The sequence below is a fragment of the Oncorhynchus tshawytscha genome, linkage group LG01 (genome assembly GCF_018296145.1).
Source record: "Oncorhynchus tshawytscha isolate Ot180627B linkage group LG01, Otsh_v2.0, whole genome shotgun sequence".
NCBI lineage: Eukaryota > Metazoa > Chordata > Actinopteri > Salmoniformes > Salmonidae > Oncorhynchus > Oncorhynchus tshawytscha.
In genome coordinates this window covers 58,856,468-58,880,796 of record NC_056429.1, presented here as the reverse complement: position 1 = coordinate 58,880,796, position 24,329 = coordinate 58,856,468, and the positions used below count along the sequence as shown (strand labels likewise).

General features: G+C 41.3%; 1 protein-coding gene across 6 annotated transcripts in view; it reads right to left on the bottom strand.

The window, feature by feature from the left end:
- The window catches only part of LOC112254357 (bifunctional heparan sulfate N-deacetylase/N-sulfotransferase 2), a 191,991-nt gene that overhangs the window by 138,268 nt on the left and 29,394 nt on the right, over positions 1-24,329 (bottom strand). Inside the window, exon 1 of one of the 6 annotated variants that reach the window (XM_024426867.2) lies at positions 4,324-4,439. The exons of the other annotated variants lie outside the window; for them this stretch is intronic. The gene's annotated coding sequence lies outside the window, so the exon portion shown is untranslated. Of the gene's footprint in view, positions 1-4,323; positions 4,440-24,329 lie in introns of those variants that run through there. 6 annotated transcript variants of the gene reach the window in all.

Below are 24,329 nucleotides of genomic sequence, written 5' to 3'. Positions count from 1 at the left end.
AATCAAATGTATTTATACAGCCCTTCTTACATCAGCTGATATATCAAAGTGCTGTAAAGAAACCCAGCCTAAAACCCCAAACAGGGAGCAATGCACGTGTAGAAGCACCATTCAGATTATTTAGTAGCACCCTACCTGTTGGCTCTTGGTGTTATTTAACTTTAATTTCTGTCATTTTAATCACATTTTCCATTGATTAGATATCTCCTAATAACTTTGACTGCAGCCTAGTGCTCTATGACTGCTTAAATGTTATGAAAAATTATCCATTTGTCACATCCCTAATCAGCACTTCACTCACAGTGTGCACAGCTCCCCAGACAGGCAATGTTGTTGCATGCGGTGGGATATAGGATTCGTATTCATTTGTGAGATTAGCAACTGTGAAACAAAACAGCAGAAATACTTTGAAAACAGCTACCGCAAAAATTTTCTGCTAAAATTCGCAACTCACACTTGTTCAAAATGTACTTTTGCCTATTTTTATTCTAAAAAATGTGAATGTAATACTCACACTGTAGAGCCCTGCAAATTGAACACCTGCCAACACGGCTGGTGAAATTGATATTCTTACCTAAATCTACCAGAGGGAATGAGAACACAACTTCACCAGGTAAGTTGACTGAGAACACATTCTCATTTACAGCAACGACCTGGGGAATAGTTACAGGGGAGAGGACGAGGGTTGAATGAGCCTTGCCCATCACCCAAGCCACACAGCCCAAGATCCCAGCATGCTTTACTCTTCCCGCTAAGACTACCACTACACAAAACACACACACACTCAGAGAGAAACCCAAATATTTATCCGCATTCTTTCACATCTTTATCTGGACTGGCCGGCTGCTGGGAGTCCATTGAGCGGTAATCAGGGCTTTGGCTTACAGAATGCGCACACAGGAAGTGCACTTCATCTGCTCTGCTGCTTCCATTTGGCCTTGGAGCCACCGGGCATCTCAACAGCAGGACGTGGGAAATCACAAAAACAAAACAGAGCAGGGAAACAACTTGTGCCCACGCATATGACATGGGAGTCACTGACGACTTACAAGTCCCCCCTCTGGTATCGCATGGATGGGAATGGAGTTTGTATGCCATGATGCATAGAGAGGCAGCCAAATGGCTTTCATGAGAGGAGTATTAAGTGCGTGTCGTGCATCTCCTTTCATTCCAAGCCTCTTTGAGACAAGCCTATTGTGTGTGTGTGTGAATTGTTTTAAAAATTGTCATACCAAGGATTATTTTGGTATTTGATTTTGAATTTTAGGTATTAGCCCATAGAAACGCATTGAATAACAGATTCACACATGGAAAAACAGTGAAAAAATAAATCAAAAGGGTATATTTTTTGGGGTGTCGGTTCAATATCTGAGAGACTCGCAACTAACTTTTTTCCTCAATGTCCCGAAGTGCAATTTCAATGGTCCTAAACAGAACTTGAACCGTATTAAAATGTAAATACTTTATTATGTTTTGACATGCCAACATGGGTCTAGGTCATTTGCAGTGCATGTAAAGTAATTTGTGTATTTCTGGGACAGATACAGACAGTCTAATTGTGACCCGGTTCAGGAATCTAGGTGTATGTCATATGTTCCCGTGTGGATAAGCTTCTCCACCCAGGCTCATCCATGTCTACTCTCCTGATGCAAACAGTACATGACAATTGCGCATCACAAATGTGACCCGATTCAGGAAACTAGGTGTATGTCGCAAGTCAGGACTTCACAGGAGAGCTGTTTGGGCAGAAATGCCTTCTCGAACATTTGAACTTTCATGTGCTTTAATATCAAACTTATATGACATCTGTAAATACAAATAGAATTGTTAAATTACAAGCCTAGTCGGTTTAGCCACAGAAAAAGATTGCAACCTTCCCTCTAGCCATGATTGGCTGAGATAATGAGTGGGCTGGACATGTCGAGAGATGAGTTTGGATTGCACGCGTCTGTCTATTGGAGCTTGACAGTATGTCTTGGTAATAGTGTCAAACGCAGCTTTTTTAAATGTATCGCATAGTAAAACTGCATGAACCTAAATGTCAAGTTAAAGTGTAACGTTAGATGGCTGGCTCGCTAGCTAACGTTATGTGTATGCTCTCCACTTTCGGGAGGACTGAGTTTTGAAATCAGTGGAATTCGAGTATGATAGCTAAGGAGATGGAGAAAACACCAGTCTAGATTACATCGTCAAACTAAGGGCAACCATGCATGGCATCAGACAGGAGACATGTCCAACCATGATGTATACTGGTGAGTCTAGCTAGCTAATTTTTAGATATTACACATTTCTAATTTTGACAGAAAGTGGTTTCATTTCAAGTGTACTGATCGCTAGCTAACGGTAGCTGGCTGGGTTGCTAGCTAACGTTATGTGTATGATCTTATTCTTCGTATCTCAGACACATTTCCTTGACTAGTTATAGCCATAGAACCTGGTTGTTAGCTACCTGTAGATTCATACAGGGGAGTAATGTCATGAGTTGTCATTATGGTCCATTGTTTAGCTAGCTACATGTCTTAACTTCTTTGGGGTAGGGGGCAGTATTGTGTAGCTTGGATGAAAAACGTGCCAAAATTAAGCTGCCTGCTACTCAGCCGTAAAAGCTAGAATATGCATATAAATTTGGATAGAAAACTCTGAAGTTTCTAAAACTGTTTGAATGATGTCTGAGTATAAAACAGAACTCATATGGCAGGCAAAAACCTGAGAAAAAAATCCAACCAGGAAGTGGGAAATTTGAAGTTTGTAGTTTTTCAACTCAGCCCCCATTGAAGAATATTAGTTATGTTTCACTTCAAGGCTTCCACTAGATGTCAACAGTATTTAGAACCTGTTTTGAAGATTCTACTCTAAAGGAGGGGCTCATAGGCTATTTGAGTGAGTGCCACAGCCTGGGTCTGGCGTGCTTTTTATTTATTTAAATTTTTTAAATTGTACCTTTATTTAACCAGGCAGGTCAGTTAAGAACAAATTCTTATTTTCAATGACGGCCTAGGAACAGTGGGATAACTGCCTGTTCAGGGGCGGAACAACAGATTTGTACCTTGTCAGCTCGGGGATTTGAACTTGCAACCTTCCGGTTACTAGCCCAACGCTCTAACCACTAGGCTACACTGCCCCTCACGTGAAAGGTAGTTACATTCCACTTCATTTGTACAGACAAAGGAATTGTCCGGTTGGAACATTAATGACATTTTATGTTAAAATCATCCTAAAGATTGATTCCATACTTAGTTTGGCATTTTTCTATGGGCTGTAACGGAACTTTTTGAACTTTTCGTCCGATGTTCGGCACGACCTGAACGCGCTTTTGGATTTGTTTACCAAAAGCCCTAACAAAAGAAGATATTTGGACTAGAGGTCGACCGATTATGATTTTTCAGCGCCGATACCGATTATTGGAGGATCGAGAAAGCCGATACCGATTAAAATCGGCCGAGTTTTTTATTCTTATTTTGTAATAATGACAATTACAACACTACTGAATGAACACTTATTTTAACTTAATATAATACATCAATAAAATCAATTTAGCCTCAAATCAATATAGAAATGTGTTCAATTTGGTTTAAATAATGCAAAAACAAAGTGTTGGAGAAGAAAGTAAAAGAGCAATATGAGCCATGTAAGAAAGCTAACGTTTAAGTTCCTTGCTTAGAACATGAGAACATATGAAAGCTGGTGGTTCCTTTTAACATGAGTCTTCAATATTCCCAGGTAAGAAGTTTTAGGTTGTAGTTATTATAGGATTTATAGGACTATTTCTCTCTATACCATTTGTATTTCATTAACCTTTGACTATTAGATTTTCTTATAGGCACTTTAGTACTGCCAGTGTAACAGTATAGCTTTCGTCCCTCTCCTCGCTCCTCCCTGGGCTCGAACCAGGAACACAACGACAACAGCCACACTCAAAACCGCGTTACTTATGCAGAGCAAGGGGAACAACCAGAGGCTCAGAGCGAGTGACGTTTGAAACGCTATTGGCGCGCGCTAACTAGCCAGCCATTTCACTTCGGTTACACCAGCCTCATCTCGGGAGTTGATTGAGCTGTTTATTACTTCAAGCCTATGCTTAACGCACAACGAAGAGCTGCTGGCAAAACACACGAAAGTGCTGTTTGAATGAATGTCGCGTCGCCTGCTTCTGCCTACCACCGCTCAGTCAGATACTTAGATACTTGTATGCTCAGTCAGATTATATGCAACGCAGGACACGCTAAGTAATATCTAGTAATATCATCAACCATGTGTAGTTAACTAGTGATTATGATTGATTGATTATTTGTAAGATAAGTTTAATGCTAGCTAGCAACTTACCTTGGCTTACTGCATTCGCAAAATAAGCAGTCTTCTTGTGGAGTGCACAAGGAATAGTTAAGGTTGCAAGATTGTATCCCCGAGCTGACAAGGTGAAAATCTGTCGTTCTGCCCCTGAAAAATAAGAATGTGTTCTTAACAGACTTGCCTAGTTAAATAAATATTCAATAAAGGTGTAAAAAAAAAAAAAAAGAATAATAAAACAAATCTGCAAAAATCGGTGTACAAAAATACAGATTTCCAATTGTTATGAAAACTTTAAATCGGCCCTAATTAAAATCGGCCATTCCGATTAATGAGTATTTCTGTAAATTGATGTGGCTCTCTGCACAATCACTGCATGTTTTAGAACTACTGAACGTAACGCGCCAATGTAAACTCTGATAAAGTTCATATTTATATAAAAAAATCTAACAAAACATACATGTATTGTATAACATGAAGTCCTAGGAGTGTCATCTGATGACGATCAAAGGTTAGTGATTAATTTTATCTCCATTTCTGCTTTTTGTGACTCCTCTCTTTGACTAGAAAAATGGCTGTGTTTTTCTGTGGCTTGGTGGTGACCTAACAATCGTCTGTGGTGCTTTCGCTGTAAATCCTTTTTGAAATCAGACACTGTGGCTGGATTAACAAGAATTGTATCATCTTTAAAATGGTGTAAAATACTTGTATGCTTGAGGAATTTTAATTATGAGATTTGTTGTTTTGAATTTGGCGCCCTGCACTTTCACTGGCTGTTGCAGAGGTGTTCCGCAAGCGGAACGGGGTTATGACAAAGTATTTTCCTTTCAAGTTAGTGTACTGTTAGCTAGCTAACGTTAGCTGGCTAGCTCGCTAACTAACATAACGTCATGCTAATTAGCTTCCCATGGGGCGCGGACATCGATTCTAGGGGGTTAACTGATTAGACGAGTTATCGTCGGCATGCAAATGGAGCCTAAAATTGGGGTGGGCTGGTGTAAATCAATGGGAGGTCACCGTGGTAACACCAGAAGACGTGTTCAGCTGGGAATGAATACACACACACACACACACACACACGCAGGGTTGTCTAGAGCAGTAAGTCCGAGTTAAACCCCTCCAGAGAAGGGCGGTTTGGAGAAGGCTCCTCAAGATTGGAGAGCACTCGACTGGAGCGCCGAGTAGCGTAGTGTGGCAGACAGCTGCTTACCGCCCTGCCAAATCCCCACCAAAGCCCTGTGCACAGAGAGAAGGTGAGGGAGACCGACAGGGATGAGAGTTGGTGGATACAGATTAGGGAGAAAAGGAGGGTAACAAAGCTCAAAAGAAAGGAGGCTGCCATGGAGTGAAAGTGGAGGTGCTGGGCGGGGTGAAGAGGCCAGTGCAGCGAGAAGCCATTTCTTGGCTGATCTCAACTTTTCCCCTCACTCAGTGAACAGAGTCTAAAGCCATTAGCAACACAGAGGGAGATTTGAGAGCCTTTCCCATAGACCCCCTTCACACAGAGTGGGAGCAGGATGACGGGGTCAAAGCTAGCTTAAGAATAGCCACAGGGGTAGGAGTAGAGCACCAAACAATGCATGATGGATAGCTGGGGACCAAGGGAGGGCCCACAAAAGAGCAGGAAATAAAATCACAAAGAGTTGGAAACACATACACTCAGCGATGGCAGGCAGAATACTGTGAAACCCTTGTTCTGCCCCTTTAGCTGATTTTATTTATGTTCTTTGATCTTGAAAACAGAAGTAGATGTTACATGGATAGAAAGGGAGACACTGACAATACAAAGGCTAGTTCTCCATTGAACGCACTCATTCAGTGATGGATGCATGAGAACATGAGCATGAGGAAGCCTGAAGTCAAGCAGTCATGGTGACAGGACTGCATATTTGAAGTCATGGTGATTGGTCGAGCGTTGAAATATCTGATGCATAATCATAAATGAAATAGAATCTTGCCCCGACTGTGGTGTGTCATTGTTGGCCAGAGGGAAGAGTGCCTCTGGGATGGAGCTGGAGAGGCTCTTTAGAATTAGCAGTACAAGTCCACACCATCTGTTCTTGCCACACACTGTAGAGGTGTTCAGACTCCTCACTACCCATGCCAAGCAGCCAAACAGCTGGCAGGGCAGGGAGCCTGCAGTCTCTCCCCCAAGCTCCGGATGGGATCCTCCACCACCAAGCAGCAGAGATGAGCGACAGTGTGAAGCAGGGCCAGGCAGAGAGAAGAACACACAAGTGTGTCACGGATCTCAACTGGCTGGAAGAAGACATTCTGAACAGAAACACAGAAAAACTGTGATTGCAGACGCCTCGTAGTAAAATGCTTTGTCTGGTGGGGAGAATTTTATTTTCAAAACTCTGAAAGCTTGACATACAACGTGCCACAAAAAAACTGTAATAGGTGAGCAACAACGTTCCTGACACTAAGAACACAATAAAAGGCGATCAACTTAGACTTCAGCATGACCAGGCTTCGCATGGCATGAGAGATTCTTCACTGCTTAGAGTTCCCTGGCGACAGTCTCCAGGCAACCAACTGCACCCCCCTCCACTCACTCCCATCTCCCCCTCTCTGACAGTGTTTGCTGGTTGCCGTGCTGCTCCTGAAATGACGGCAGCGTGCCCAGACACGCCGGCAGCGGAATGCAGCGAGCCAGCCTCCACTGCTCCGTCTGTACATCCGAGCAAGGGCCTGTCACCATGGAGACAATGGGTCAGCCCCACATCGGCAGGTAAAAGAAAAAACAACCAACAGCCGCCAGTTAGCTAACTAGATCACAACTTCCTTCCTGTCTGTACGGTCTCAAACATGGCCGCCTACGGGGAGGAACCCAAAACTGGGTTGAATTGTACAGAAACCACCTTGGTTGTAGTGAGCTGCTGTACTGGTAAGTCGCTGCAACGTGACAAGGCTATATAATGTGAGTGTTTCTGCTCCATTCCCAGGCATTCCACTGGGAGAGGTTGATATGTTGAGACACCAGTCGTCTCGTTCTCCGCTGCCTGCTTCCCAACCTATCGTCTTAACAGTCCCTCCCCGTCTTAGTCTAGTCAGGTCATTAATCTACACTAAGCCTCCTCACAGAGAGATCTAAAAGAGACTGGGGACAAAATAGAGCAGACTGGAGCATCAAACTCTATGTGGATGAGTCGTGTGTGTGAGTGTGGCGCTCAGCTCTCCCTACAGCCTGCCAGTGACTCATGCTGCTGGATCAGATCAGGAGAGAGAACAGTCAGTACAGTGTGTGTGCGCTCTCTCTCACACACAAAACAACTGTCCCAGTCATCTCCATATGCACATTTAAGCCCTGAACCATACATGCAGAGAACATACATTGAGTGTACAAAACATTAAGAACACCTACTCTTTCCATGACAGACTGACCAGGTGAAAACTATGATCCCTTATTGATGTTACTTGTTAAATCCACTTCAATCAGTTCAGATGAAGGGGAGGAGGGAGACAGGTCAAAGAAGGATATTTAAGCATTGAGACAATTGAGACATGGATTGTGTGTGTGCCATTCAGAGGGTGAATGGGCAAGACAAAATATTTAAGTGCCTTTGAACAGGGTATGGTAATAAGTACCAGACTTACTGGTTTGTGTCAAGATCTGCAACGCTGCTGGGATGTTCACACAACAGTTTCCCGTGTGTATCAAGAATGGTCCACCACCAATAGGAAATCCAGACAACTTGACAACTGTGTGAAGCATTGGAGTCAACCAGGTCCAGCATCCCTGTAAAATGCTTTCGACACCTTGTCGTGTGCATGCCCAAAAAATTGAGCCTGTTCTGAGGGCAAAAGGGGGATGCACCTCAATATTAGTAAAGTGTTCATGTTTTGTACACTCAGTGTTTCTGACAGTGATTCAGAGCACTTTAAAGCTGGAAGGTGCTCCACTGCAACAAAGCCATCTAAGTAAAACGATGACAGCCAGAGTGTATGAATATGAACGCTCACACAGGCGAAGCCAAGCCAGTGGGAACACAGAGCAGGCTCCATTACTGCATGTTTTCTTCTGCGTGACTCTCTGGTACCTATGAGAGCGGAGAGGCTGATGGAGTGGACTGCCTGCTGAGAGCAAGGTGAGGAATCACACTTTGAAATTGGAAAGGTGCTCTCTCTGACAGGAAGGCTGGCTGCGGACAATTAGCGCAATGCAGAACTTCAATCACAGAATAAATGTTTCATAAGGCATTGGAGAAAGAGAGGGCAATGGGAAAGAGACGTGGCCTGAGATTAGAGTTATGCCTGGCTGGAACAGGTCGCCGGAGCGCACTGCAGCACTTATGGCTTAGGAAAACCTGCTCTCCATGGAATCCACCTTGACTTCAGTGTGTGTCCTACCTCTCTCACCTCTTAGGCCAGTAGATAAAAGGCATTAGAACAATAGCCACACACAAAAGACAAGTTATGTGAGCTAGTGAAAGGCTTTGTCAGAGAGTCTGTCTCGCTTTTAGCGAGAGAGCTGAGCCAAAACCACTCTCCTGAGATTTCCCCCAACTCTGGACATCATCCAGAGCAAATACGCACGAAAACATTGGATGGTGAATCGCAGCGTGTACATATTTTAACACAGAAAACAAAAAGGCAGTATATCAGATGCCCTTTCCAAATGAGACAACAGCCCCAGTGCACTCATTAAGAACAATGTGTTTCACTGTGTTTGTGACACCCACCCGGGTAAACACTCCACTTCCCAGATTCAATCATATCTGGCTACAAGCCAGTAGGCTCACTGCTGCCTCAATGTCGTTTCTATGATAATTGCATACACACCCACAAGTCAATCTACTGCTTCAATGACTTCCAGAGCAATTCATTCTGTGAGGCCCGCCGGCAAAACCCAGAAGAATAAGGTGTAGGCTGGAAAGGTGGAAAAGACCATCACTGTATGTGGAGGAAAGAGAGGGGAGAGAGACGTAGCCCAAATGTTCCTTCCTACAGAAGGCTTGATATACGCCTAATACAGTGGCTGTGTAGGCTACATGTTATCACACATGAGATGCTTCCATCTCTATGGCAATAAAAACCTTTTTATAGATGTGTTCTAGATTGATTTCTCCCCTGCTGAGACAATTAAAAGCAGCATATTACTGTTGCTTTGATGAAGGAGTAATAACAAAGCCTTGAATGGTTCACCATCATCTATTTTCCAAATTCTGTTTTTGAAAAGCTAAACCGATGACAAACTCCCGTTTTGATCTCACTCATCACTCTGTGAGAGGGACAATGTAGAATCCCTGTCCAGCATGTGGTGGATGTGTCTGGCTGGGTAGTATTGCCATGCCTGCTATGGATGAAGCTACTGCCAACACAGAACACATCCAACCACAGACTAATCCCTGGGTGGAGAGGGAGGGGTGACGACAGCCAGTCCTGGCCTGCACCCAATGTAATATGACACACTCTCCAGCATGGAGGGGAGAAACAAGCTTGCTTAATCTGGGGAGACTACAGGCCCCTGCAGGAGCGCAATATACTGGGGAAAACAATACGCTCCCTGCTTCAATACAGGGTTAAGCATGTGTGTGAACCGGACAAAGTCCCGTTTGTACTGGTGAGGCCCCGGGCATAGAGACAGATCTCTCAGCACTGTTGCTCAGACACAATAGTGGAAGAGAGGAGCAGATGCCACAGGAGGATGTGAAATCAGTCAGCCACAGACACAGTGAAATACAGCAGACCTGTGTATAGACTACAGAGACAGACACCCAGGAGTATATGAGTCAAATGAGGTTCTCTCTGACACACACACATACAAATTCAGCTCGATGAAGTACAGATGTGAGCGAGCAGACGTGCACACCCGAGCGCAAAATGAAAACACAAACTCACACATGATGGAGCGCCGGGGCTGTGTGTGCATGAAAATGTGTGAGTGGCTCTCAAGGGAGCTTGAATCAGCAGTATACATACACACATCTGTATCATGAGTCCAGTTTTAATGAGCAGCTGTGCTGGGGCCTTAATGGAATACTGAGTAGAGGGCCACTATGGGATTTCACCTGCCAGATGGATTCCTTTTCCTGCCCATTTATAAACAGTAGTGCTGAGACATTAACCAACATTTCAGAGGGTTTTCGGTTATTAAACAACTGATTGACTGACATCGGTTAAATTATTTGAATTCCATTTAGTTTTTTTTGTGTGTGAGCCCAACGGCACGTTGAAAACAGTATACTTCCCAGTATACTTCTCTGGAGAGAAATCAAGTCAAGAACTATGTGCAGCACTGGGCTGAAGGGAGTTGTAGTTTTCATTTAGCTAATATTCAACCTAGTTCAGCACAGAAATGTAGTAATTAACTACAATGACCATGTTTACTGTACATGCGCACAGTATTCTGGATAGTAGCTCATATCCCGCTTAAGGTACCCATGAATAAACAGAATATTCCTCATTTAAACTAATATGAGTTAAATGGAATAGTAACTGAAATTTGGACACTGACTGTAGGCCTATAACCTCTCACATGAAGCATAATATAATATAAACTCCTGCAGAATTATGCACTTCTTTCAGTAATATGATACAACAAATGTAAATTTTGTTTCAGGAACAGGAGTTGAGAAATATGATTTAATTCAGCATCTCTTGAGAAAATGTGAATGCCCTTGTTTGGTGTTATGTTTGACACTTCTGCAAGCACAATATTTCAACTACATAAAATATGCACCTAAAACGAACTGAACACGTTTCATATTTTTCTCAGCTTTTAATTTCCTTAAAACCGGACAAACTGATCACATTTGGACATTTTGCAAAGGAACAAATCTTTCCACTGTTTTGGAGGTATTGCGTTTTCTCCCCGGTCCCTGAACAAAACAGTCAACTTTACCGGTGTTAACTAGATCACTAATGCATTCATTCTATCGATGTAAGACATTCTGGTGAGCACTAATTTATTTAGTCTACTAGGGCAACAAGTTATGACAGAAGAGAAGCTGGATGTATCTAACTATAGTTGACAAACAAATGGCCTACCAAATGTTGGAAATTATAAGCAGAAATGTATCTAAATTAGGGGTGAAGGTAGCCTAAGCCAGTAGACTATACGGTCCAGTACGGAGGAGTATTAGGAAAACAAATTCTTATGGTGGATAGAAGTGCACAGGTAGCCTACTTTTTGAACATAAAAACATCCCACAACAACCATGATATGCAAAACGGTTTGTTTTTACATGAAACAGTATCCCGTCTAAAATCAGCATATCCCAGGCACATTATTCAGGTTTCTCATATGCGGGATACCAGCATTTTTGGGGGTATTGTGAACAATATATGATGTTTATATGCTTCAACTCAAAAACAGTATACTTGAGTATCCCAAATAATAACAGGATATTAGTGGGCATGTAAACATGGTCAATTAACTGTTAAGGCTCCATGGATTGATGAGGAATTGAACAACTTTATGGTTAAAAGAGATGGGAGAAAAGGAGTGGCTAATAAGTCTGGCTGCACATCTGACTGGCTGACTTATTGCAAATGGAGAAATGTTGTGACTAAACTCAACAAAAAGAAGAAGAAATTGTTTTATGAAGCCTAGATCAATGATATAAAGAATGGGAGAAAAAACTTGAGTACTTTAAATGAAATGATGGACATTAAGACAAATTGAACTCAATCTTTCACCGAATCAGATGGCTTATTCAAAACGAAACCAGTTGATGTTGGCAATTATTTTTATGATTATTTAATTGAAAAAGTGGGCAAACTTAGGAAGGAAATGCCAACAACGAACAGTGAGCAATTGTATTCATACATAAAAAAACTAATAATGAAAGAAAATCATTGCAAGTTTGAATTTTGTAAAGTTAGTGTAGGAGAGGTGGACACAATGTTGTTATTGATCAATAATGACAAACCTCCTGGCATTGACAACTTAGATGGAAAGCTACTGAGGATGGTAGCTGACTCAATAGCTACTCCTGTCATATCTTTAATCTGAGCCTAGAGGAAAGTCTTTGGCTTCCCTCCATGCCTGAGGACAAAGTAATTACGCTACCCAAGAGAGGTAGTGGCCTTTACTGGTTCTAACAGCAGACCTATCAGCTTGCTGCCAGCTCTTAGCTTGACCAAATACAATGCTATTTCTCTGTAAACAAATTAACAACAGACTTTCAGTATGCTTATAGAGAAGGGCACTCAACATGTACTGCACTGGCACAAATGACTGACGAATGGTTGAAAGAAATTGATAATAAAAATATTGTGGGAGCTGTACTGTTAGATTTCAGGGCAGCCTTTGATATTATTGACCATAAGCTGTTGTTGAAAAAACTTGTGTTATGGTTTTTCAATCTCTGCCATAATGTGGATTCAGAGCTATCTAATAGAACTCAAAGGGTTTTCTTGAATGGAAGCTTCTCTAATGTCAAACATGTAAAGTGTGGTCTACAGCAGGGGAGCTCTCTAGACCCTCTACTCTTTTATATTTTTACCAATGACCTGCCACTGGCATTAAACAAAGCATGTCCATGTATGCTGATGATTCAACTATATATGCATCAGCAACCACAGCTAATGAAGTCACTGAAACCCTTAACAAAGAGTTGTAGTCTGTTTTGGAATGGGTGGCCAGTAATAAACTGGTCCTGAACATCTCTAAAACTAAGAGCATTGTATTTGGTACAAATCATTCCTTAAGTTCTAGACCTCAGCTGAATCTGGTAATGAATGGTGTGGCTGTTGGACAAGTTGAGGAGACTAAACTACTTTGCGTTACTTTACATTGGAAACTGTCATGGTCAAAACATAGATTCAATGGTTGAAAAGAAGGGGAGAGGTCTGGCCACAATAAAAAGAGATGGTCTGCTTTTTAGACGCCACACTCCAAAAAGCTAATTCTGCAGGCTCTAGTTTTGTCTAGTCTTGATAATAGTCCAGTCGTGTGGTCCAGCGCTGCAAGGAAAGACCTAGTTAATCTGCAGCTAGCACAGAACAGAAAGTATACCTTATCTACTTTGACGAACTAGTCAAATTATTTCGTCAGACAGCTCTGCATCATACTTAGGCAGGCTAGCTAAATAGGATGACTGGAGACAAAACAGTATAGTGAACCCAAAAAGACAAATGGCCTGGCTGACTGACTTGCTGACTGACTGTTACTGCCTGAGCCGAGATGATTACTTTAAGGAATGAAAAATAATAAAGTAATCCAATAAAAACTAAGTTATCTACATAACTGAAATGTTTTATTTTTTCATAATCATTTCAAATTTTTCTATTGATGTCTACCCAATGTGAAGCTGACAGAGACCATGGAAAATATTCAAAGTTTTGGCAATTGAATGATCACTATTTTTGGCTTTAAAATTTCAATTAAAAAGCGCTAAAATCATTGTATTGTCATTACTTAATAATACATTTAATGTTTTAAAAAATTCTCAAAACCGAAACCTGTGATTATTTTTCAGAATCGAACCGAAACCAAACTGACCGCAACAACCACTAAATCGCTCAGCACTAATAAAAAGATTTAATTATGAATGCGGTTCCAGCCAGTCAGTGTAGCTGTGAAGATACCAGTATTGAGAACAAGAACAAACTCTTTAAAAACCTGCTGTGTGTAAATAGTGGCATATCCAATGTCTTTCTTTTTTTAACCGATTCTGTTTTTTCCCCAAAATTCAGTTGTTATTCCAGGTTTATGTTATTAATACTTTTTTATACAACAAAACTGGATGTTAAGTCCACAATAATGTTTAAACCAAATCAGCAGAACATTTTAGAGGTCTTTGAAAAACTGAAGAAATTTAGATTTTTGGGTGTAGTTACCCTTTAATAATGCAAGTATGCCCCAGGAAGAGACCACTGTTTGGTTAAGCGGTGTTGCTGTAGAGGTCATGTGATTGCAGTTTGCAAAACAAATGGCGATTGGATTGATGCAAATAATCATGATATCATTCTGCCAGGTAGCCATAGACTACTTAATTAATAATGATTGGCGTTCCGTCAATGGGACAGCTGTAAATCATGCAGCACGTTATGTCATGGTCGCAGATTTTAGAGAACCAACAAATGTCAGTACATAAGTGTCGTATATCGTCTGAAAGCTCAAATTCCTGTTAATATAACTGAACTGTCCAATTTACAGTAGCTATTACTGCAAAAAAAATGCCATGCTATTGTTTGAGAGCTCCCAACAATAAAACACTTTTTTCACCGCGACAGGTTTGATCAATTCATCTCTGAAGGTGAAATGTGTACTTACATTCTGAAATCTTAATCTGATTTATCATCCAAAGGGTCCCAGAGAGAACATGAAGAGGCGTTTGTTAGATAAAATCCTTTTTCATATCCTAAAAGTCCATATTGCATGCACGATCGATTTTGTATTTCCACTCGTTCAATTTGCAAAGAAAGCAATCGGGAAATCTCACCCTAAAAGTTGTTTCAATGACTCAAATCCCATTTGTATGTATTCCTCAGAGATCCTAGAAGGTAACAAGACTTCACAGTATCATTAGGGGTGTAGTATATCCGATAGGACACCATATTTGGTCAGAGAGCGATGCCTTCATGGCACGCGGATTGTATCTTTCTCAAATAAGCACTAATCGGGGTCAAACAAGCTAGATAGCCAATGAGCTGGGCTTTATGGGAGTATCCGGAAACCGTGTATATGTTGTAAAATGTAGCTACTAACCTTGTATGACAGCATGCCTTTTAATTTTGGACAAAAATTCTAAGGATATTCAGAGTTACAAAGTTATGAAAACTGGTTGTTTTGCAAATGTTTAACTTATATGGCTACTAATACTTGTAAAGCTAAATCAACGTCCAAGTATACGGATTTGACGATATTCTTGCAGAAAAATGTCATATGAATGTCTCTGTCACGATTTGCCCAAATGTACCTGGGGACTTCACACTCAAAGTCTTGTAGTTTACTCATACTTCAAGTTATCCATTTGAAACTTTGCACATACAATGCTGACATCTTGTGGACACCATCAGAATTACAATCAGAGTGATGGCTAGAACTATGACCATTCTCTTGCATTTCAAAGACGGTGGTAGAAAAAGACAGGCTGTTTTTTTTCTTCTATCAGATCTATTGTGTTATATTCTCCTACATTCAATTCACATTTTCACAAACTTCAAAGTGTATCCTTTCAAATGGTACCAAGAATATACATATCCTTGCTTCAGGGCCTGAGCTACAGGGAGTTAGATTTGGGTATGTCATTTATGACTCAAATTGAAAAAAAGGGGGCTATCCCTAAGAAGTTTAACATTTTATTTAGGTTTTTGGGAAAGACTTTCCATCTCAACCAGAAGAAGGTTATCATTAGCATCATCACTAACAGCTACACGAAATGTAGACATATGCGCGCACCGAACACATGCACACTGACGCTCCAATATGACGCTCCAATATGACTAGCTAATATCTGATTAACAACAACTATTCAAAACAGGTATTTGGTTGATGGGTAATTCCATCTAGGGAGGGATGTGTGTCAATGAGACATTTAAATCTAGAACTAAACCTTTTGTAACAAACAAGCCAGGTCATAAAGCCGTGGTCTTACACTAAAGGGGGTCGTTCATGTGATAGTGGCCCCAAAAGGAGCTGGTGATTTTCCACAGTTGATTTCCATTCACTTGCCAGGCAATTTGACTTCTTATGCAAAATGCCCAATGAAGAAGAAGTCAGTGACCACAGACACAACAGCACCGCCACTGGCTCTCAACACAGACTCTGTGTGTGTGTGTGTTCAGTCCAACTCCAGTCTGCATAATAGGGGGAGCATCCCAGAACTTTTACTGTACCCCTGATAGGGTTGGAGGGAATATAATCAGTATCTAATCCGTGTGCCCCGTCACTGCTAAATCGTTGCTGCAACTACATACATTAATTAGAAAAAAAATGTATTCCACATATTTCTGCTGAGAGCCGCTTTACCCCTCGCGTTGATGTCAGCGGCCCGCGAAAATCAAATTAGCATTAAAAAAAAACAAAATGTCTCAGTTTAAGCTAGAGATATGTTTTCTTTGCTGCGTCTCATTCCACTGCATTCATCTGTGATGAAAGGTGGCAAAGCTAGAGCGGTGTTTGTCAGACCATGAGACATCCCGAAAATCGTTTCTCTCACGAAAACATCTGTAGCATCCGAACGGTTTGGCCCACAAACTATGATGCTCTATGATCCCCACAAGCATCACAGGACTCATCTGAAGTCGGTACATAATGATCTGCCAATTTCAGTCTGTATCGTCTGAACCGTTTGGGCTACACACCAATATAAACGTCTTTTATATTTTTGGGGGGACCATCTGTTTATCCATATACAGTGGGGCAAAAAAGTATTTAGTCAGCCACCAATTGTGCAAGCTCTCCCGCTTAAAAAGATGAGGCCTATAATTTTCATCATAGGTACACTTCAACTATGACAGACAAAATGATAAGAAAAAATATCCAGGAAATCACATTGTAGGATTTTTTATGAATTTATGTGCAAATTATGGTGGAAAATAAGTATTTGGTAGCGTACCGTATGTATGTATAAAGTATAATGTATTTACTGTTTTATTCGTGTTTTCAAGTACTGGTGACAAATCATGCATTCTGATTCTTGCATAGATTGTGTATTATACTTTGTTGAAGTTTGTACTGATTATGATGAGCTAATGCTAAGCTACTTGCCAACTATGTGTGGCACCATGTTTGTTGACATTATACAATACATTCTGGGTGTCACGTAAAAATCTGTCAGATCAAAGATGTTATAACAAAATTGTGAGGGACGGTTCACTGATCTTTCGAGTTAACTTACAGAGTGAATGGAGGGAAGTGAATGATGGTCGACGACACACCCTTCAACATGCATAATGCAAATAGATCAAACTCAACTGGTCTCCTCTTCTTATGTGTGTACAAACTACCCATCGTCACATTACTTTTGATTTTTAGAAAGTGTTTTACTCAATTATTTTGATCAATGGTGAGGTCACCTGTGATTTCTGTCAGCCGAGAGTTAGCTAAATATGAACGCTTGTGTTAGGTTACTCTTACCTTGCAGCCTGCAGGTAGAAAATATCCTGATACAAATAAATCACATTGGCTACGCCTGGCTATGCCTGGCCTGTCTACAAGGAACTTGAAACATTGTATCAACTATTAACTTGCTCCAGCCCAACGCTTGGCTAACAAACTTGTAACATTGGGTAAAATATTCTGGACCCTCAGTTTCCAGTGCCAGTGAGCTCCAGACAGACACAGCTGTAGGCTATTTTCGCAAGGGATAAGGAGTAATCAAGTAGGCCTATTTTTTGACGTTTCCACCAGTCAGAGCATGACTTTTTACATTTCTTTGTGCTTAGTAGTTATCGAAAGGGAGAGAGCTGGAAAGATTTTTCAAATAGGCTACATTGAGGAACTGTTGTAATTCTCAATGGATGCAAAAACAGACTTTGTTTACTTGCTGTTGGTGAAGAAAACATTTACTTGAGAAGCGCCACAGCTCATTAGTGGTGGCAAGTTTAAGACAATCAGAAATACTATCAGATCCCCAAAATGGGCACATTTATAAACCTACATTTGCACGCAGGCCAGGTAGCCTAGGCATACTTCTATGCATAATCAGTTGTGTGTCCTTACTCAACATTGACAGGGGTGCTCCAAACAAAACACAATAAAAAAATCAAATTTATCACACGGAAATGGAATGAAATAAACCAAAACTTGTTTCTCACAAGTATATCCTTGGTTGTGCACTCTGAAAATAACGTGCCCACTCCGACAATGATACTGTAGCTATAAAACACAAATAATTATAATATATTGAATGCATTAACAGAAATTATGGTAACCAAATAAACACTGCAGATTAGAAATTATGGGAATTAATGGTCCACTGATATAGGCATCAATTAAGACATGTGCCACACACTTGGGGTCAGCCCTAATATGTTCTACTATCCCCCATAGTAGAAAAATTGACCTAATCCATTTGTCAGCTTGTCTTGAAATAAATAGTATATTCCAAACATAATCTGAGATTATTGAGGGAAATAAGATCACAAATGCATACAACCAGTAGGTCTAGGCTACATAAAATAAATGTTAAAAAGAAATGACTGATGCAACAGATCAGCCCTTTAGCTTATAATGGCATAAACACAGCAATGCACACAAGGTAGTAGGCTACGCACAAATGTTCGTTCCATAATGCAATTGACGGGAAAACACTGCATCTGCGAGCGATTTCATGTGAAGGATGAAAATATCCATTAGAATTTTAGAAAGAGGGGAAATCTAATATGCAACAACTAGCATTAGTTGCTAATATGACTAGAAGTGTGCCTTTGGCTACTGGACAATGAAAGAAAGTTGATAGAAAAATACTGCCTCCACGGATATGTTTTGATTTTGGCTAGGATACTTTGAACCAAGGTAAGACACAGGGTTCTAACAGTGCGAGTATTTCACTCGCATTTGCCCCTAAAAATAGATATGTGCGAACTGGAAAAATTAAAAGATTACAACTCACCCTAATCTATTTTTCCCCCGCTGCAAATTGTTTAAAAACTACAAGTCGCATATTCCACAAGCAGCATGCACCAACCACAGTAGAGTTTTCAGTGATGACGCAGTCCAGTCAGAGTGAGAGAAAGGTGAACAACACTGGAAAAACGTATCGATATGGGCTATAAGTTAACAGGCAAACATCGCTAAAAATGAAGCCCATTCAATTTTATTTTAAGCGAAAAAGAGACAAGGAGAAAGAGGAATCCGGCGAGGGGGATTCGCAAGGTTCAACTAATGAAGCCTCTTCATAAGGTTTACCTGAGGCAGCTAACGTTAGGGATGCTGAGAACAACGTTAGCGAAGCTACCGTGACCCCCGCTGTCACTTCAACGTCCACTGTAGCCGTCGGAAGGAGACACATATAGATTCAATGCGAGTTGGCGCCAACTGTTTGAAAACAACGTCATGTTCTGCAAATATTGTAGAGTGCAGAAACAGGCAGGAAACTCGTCCTTTGTGTAAGGAAACCTGCATCTGAAAAGAGATATCGTAGCGAAACATAACATCTTGCGGCGGCATATCCAACGCAGAGATCTGTACCTGTTGAGACAGGAGAAACCATCAGGCACGGTATCAGCAGCCTTGAGGAGGCACGGTACTGCTGTCTGAGGAGGAGAAGAGGCGGCAGCTGAAAATAAAAGATAAACATTGCATACTTCGTTGTGAAAGAAGAACACCTTTCGTCAAAATTTGGGCGGCTTATCAGACTCCACCACAAAAACGGAGTTGATATTAATCCCACATGTAAAATGTGCGGAGATGATCGGTCAAATTGCTGACATAATGAGAGAGAGCCTGTCAGTAAAGCTGAAAGCCACAAAGTATCTTGCTGTTCTAATAGACGGAGACACTGATATATCCAACACCGAATGCGAGATGATCTACGAGCAATTGTTGGAGGATGGGAAGCCAGTCAATCTCCTGGTCGGACAACAGACCCTTGAGCACTCCCATGCCATTGGTAAATTGTTTCTCTTTATAGGCTTTATTCTTGGGTAAAGTTTAATCATTCATAATGGAGATAGAATTTAGTTTGTCAGAAATACTTTTGTATAATTGTTATTTTTTGATGTCATTTGAGGTGTTTTGGTTCCACCAAGGTTGCATTTCCTGCTGTTTGCCCAGAGGAGGATGGTGGGTCATTGAAGAAGTGCATCTCCTTCAGGGGGCAAATGGTACCTCTGAACATGAGCCACTGTGGGGGAGTGATTGCCCACCTGCAGAGAGAGACAGGAGGGCATATAATCCCAATCACTGTATGCCACAGAGAATGTATAAATTACAAACCTATGGCTTGTTTTATTATTTGCTAGCAGAGAATGTTAAACAATACTGTGTGTGTGTGTGTGTGTGTGTGTGTGTGTGTGTGTGTGTGTGTGTGTGTGTGTGTGTGTGTGTGTGTGTGTGTGTGTGTGTGTAAGTAATGGGAGGTATGTAACTATCACACAATTTATTATGGAAACCCCTAAGAGGTGATTATTAGGAAGTGTGTAAGGTTGAGAAAAAGAAAGAGGACATTGCTCCTCTCCCACTCTATTCTTTTAGGTCAGTGAAAGTGAAGGAAGTGATGTGGAGAGTCAGGGCTCAGCAGCAGAAGGCAGGAAGTAAGAGATGATTGGATGGATAGAGATGTGGAGCGAGGAGGAAGAGGGAGGGAGGAGTGGAGCGAGAGGAGAGTGGAGGGAGAGGAGAGTGAACATGGAGAGAGGAAGCAGAGGGAGAACACACCCTAGAGGGGATCCTACATTTTAATGGAGTGCGTCTGCCCCAAGTCCCACCATTCACTTTTGTACCACACAGCCTAGGCCGAAAATCCAGTGGCACTGGATTTTGGAGTTGTTTTTAAAAAGGTGTGGGTTTTCTTCGCCAACACATCCACAATTTCAACATTTTGGGTCAGACCTAGTCTGTACTAAATCTTATTGAGAGACATCTACATTTGTATTTATTTGACTTTATTTAACTAGGCAAGTCAGTTAAGAACAAATTATTATTTACAATGACGGCCTACCCCTGCCAAACCCTAACCCGGGCGACGCTGGGCAAAGGGACTCCCAATCACAGGCAAGTGTGATACAGCAAAGAATCGAACCAGGGTCTGTAGTGACGCCTCCAGCACTGAGATGCAGTTCCTTAGACCGCTGCACCACTCGGGAGCCAACAACAATAGTCCTTTGCATTGTTACAGAAGTAAGAATCATTGTCACTCAAAGAGCCTGTGTGTGGGTTTTGAAATATATTTCCCTCTGGTCACATTTTGATAATTTAAAAAATATATACATGTAAATAATATAAAATATATTATACTTGGTACATTTTGAGTCTGTCATTTATTGAAATGTACTACAATTGAAATACTGTAGGGTTTTTTGTTGTGTTGAGTGTTAATTATTTTTTGATAGTGAGTGTCTTTCCACAATGGAAGACAAAATTAGTGTTATTTCTATTGACATGAATGTGGTGTCATATTAAAGAGGTTGTGCTCTTTACAAGTAAATTAACTTGTATAATTGTCATTTGTTCTTTAACTGTATCTGTTTGAAATGTGCGAGAAAATGAGCTTTATCTTGAATATTCTCAGTAATCTACATCAGCATTCTAGAATTATATTGGGGACTAAAGTGCTAAGGATTAAAAATGTCTCACTTGGGAATGCAAATGTATGTAAAAACCTAATCTAAAACATTATCAAAGCAAATGAAGACATACACAGGTGTCCAAACTGTAAATGGGATTCATGACAAAAAGGCTCTGAGTTAACAGAAAAATGTAATACACAGAGGCTCGGTAGGTACACACAACATACAGCGCAGTTGCATAGGCGGAGATCAAATCCCATTTGTTTACAAAGCCCTAATTAATGGAACAGCTAAAGGAGCCAATAAAGCCTCCCCTGTGAGAGATGTCAGGGGACAGAGAGCAACAAGGGAGATGACACATGTGTGTGTGTGTGTGTAGGGTTTGCACAAGACAAGATTCATTAACACACCACTCATCCTTCCAATCTATGACCTCACCTCTCCCAGCACAGTTTGGTAATTACACTGCTGATATCATATGATGCTGTGGAAACACCAAATGAGTCAATCTAGTATGGATTAATGAAGCCTCTGAAAATGTCAGACCACAGTAACTGAAGTGACCAAACACACAAATCCACTGCAATTCTGACCAAATTAACCAGACAGAAATTCCCATTACTCAACTGTGGCAAAGGCAGAGCTACACTCCTGGTGGTGACAGTGGAAAGCCAGAGCTGGAAAAGCCCATCTTTAAAAGAAGCATAAGCCTCTCGGTACAAACAATCTATAGATTAGGCATGGGGTCCATTTCTCATTAGGTGACGCTGCAGCCCATTGACAACAGACCTGGAGCTGACTGACTGAGCTGCCAAGGCAACAGGGCCTGGGCTCCGCAGTAATAAATCAGGCAATGACAACCCAATCAATTAGTCAATAGGGTTTGTGCTCATGTAGGGTAATAAAGGCCCTGCTTGTTTCTCTGACACCTCTCACTCTCTCCCCTCAAAGAATGGGAAACCATACGTACAAGATTGTATTCCTCTATCTGCTTGTGTTTTTAAATGGGTAGAAATGACTATGCAATGAAATGTATGCAGCACAGTGGAGGGAGAGGGAGGTAAGCAGAGCAGTACACCATACCGTGCCCATTTACTGAAAAACAAAGTCAGACCCCAGACACCATGTTGAACACACAGAGAGACCGAGAGAAAGACAGAGACAAGAGGGACACAAAATGAGAGAGAGATGCACAGAAAAGAGAGGGATGGGTGGGTGTCTGAATGCCCCATTTCCCCACATAAAATGAATTCCCAGAGATTATGGAGAGCACTATCCATGCTTAAATTCCAATTCCAGTCACTTCTTCCACAAGAGAGCCCAGAAAGGGTACAAAGCTATAATCAAAAGTAGAGCAGTTTTAGGGAGAAAAGTAATTATACAGTAGAGCAGTGCTTATCTTCACTGCTGGGGTTCTAGGCTAGCTGCTATTTGATAGAAGCTGTTTGGGCTCCTCTCCTATGGGAGGTTAACTAAGGCTGGAGCAAGAAAGCAAGAGAGGGGCTGTGGAGTACAAGAGAGAGGGTGTCTTCCAATCGAGCCATGGGGTTCCACAGGGAAGAGCACCACACTATCACAGATTATCACAAAATAGACACTAATTACAGATTCTGAATTTGTGACAGGCACACGAAATAGTATTTTTTTTGGGGGGGGGGGGCTAACGTTAGCTAGGCTAGGAGTTAAGGTTAGGTATGAGGGTTAGGTGTAGGGGTTAAGGTTAGGGCTGGGACGATACCAGTATCGCAACACTCATTAGTATTGTGGCAAGGAAACAAAACCCAAAGCAAATTTAACTTCTTTAGGGAAACAGCCCTAGGGTTGGAAACAAACATTGTTGTCATCCACACATGTTTATTTTCCAAGCAAAAGCACACAATAGTTTACTTAAAACAGGTTTTTAAAAAGGACCAAAGAATTTGGTATTGGTATTGTGCCAGCCCTAGTTAGGGGTAGGGTTAGGCAATATGCTAGCAAAGTAGTTAACACGTAATAAGTAGCTGCAAAGTTGCTAATTAACTAAAAGTTATCCATCATATGATTCGAACACGCAACCAATGTTTGCGTTGCTAGACCTTTGCGTTATACACCCACCCATCCTCCCTGACCAACCTCCCTCCTATCGTTTCTGTCTTAAGGAATCTACTGCCTTCATCTATGATTGAAATGCACTGTAAACAAAATAGTGTGGTGGACACGGGAAAATGTACTTTTTCATGTGTGTGTCACAAATTTCGTGACAGACTGTACTCCTGTACTCCCTGTTCACCCATGACTGCATGGCCATGCACGCCTCCAACTCGATCATCAAGTTTGCAGACGACACAACAGTAGTAGGCTTGATCACCAACAACGACAAGACAGCCTATAGGCCTACAGCACCCGATGTCACAGGAAGGCCAAAAAGATCAAGGACAATAACCATACGAGCCACTGCCTGTTCGACCCGCTACCATCCAGAAGGAGAAGTCAGTATAGGTGCATCAAAGCTGGGACCGAAAGATAGAAGCTATTTTTCAATCTCAAGGTCATCAGACTGAAAGACAGCCACCACTAACACAGAGGCTGCTGCCTACATACAGACTTGAAATCATTGGCCACTTTAATAAATGGATCACTAGTCACTTTAATAATGCCACTTAATAATGATGTTTACATATCTTGCATTACTCATCCCATATGTATATACTGTATTTTATACCATCTTGCCTATGCCGCTCGGTCATTGCTCATCCATATATTTATATACACATTTTCTTATTCCATTCCTTTACTTAGATTTGTGTGTATTAGGTAGCTGTTGTGGAATTGTTAGATACTGCTGCACTGTCGAAACTAGAAGCACAAGCATTTCGCTACAATCGCAATAACATCTGCTAACCATGTGTATGTGACCAATAAAATGTGATTTGATG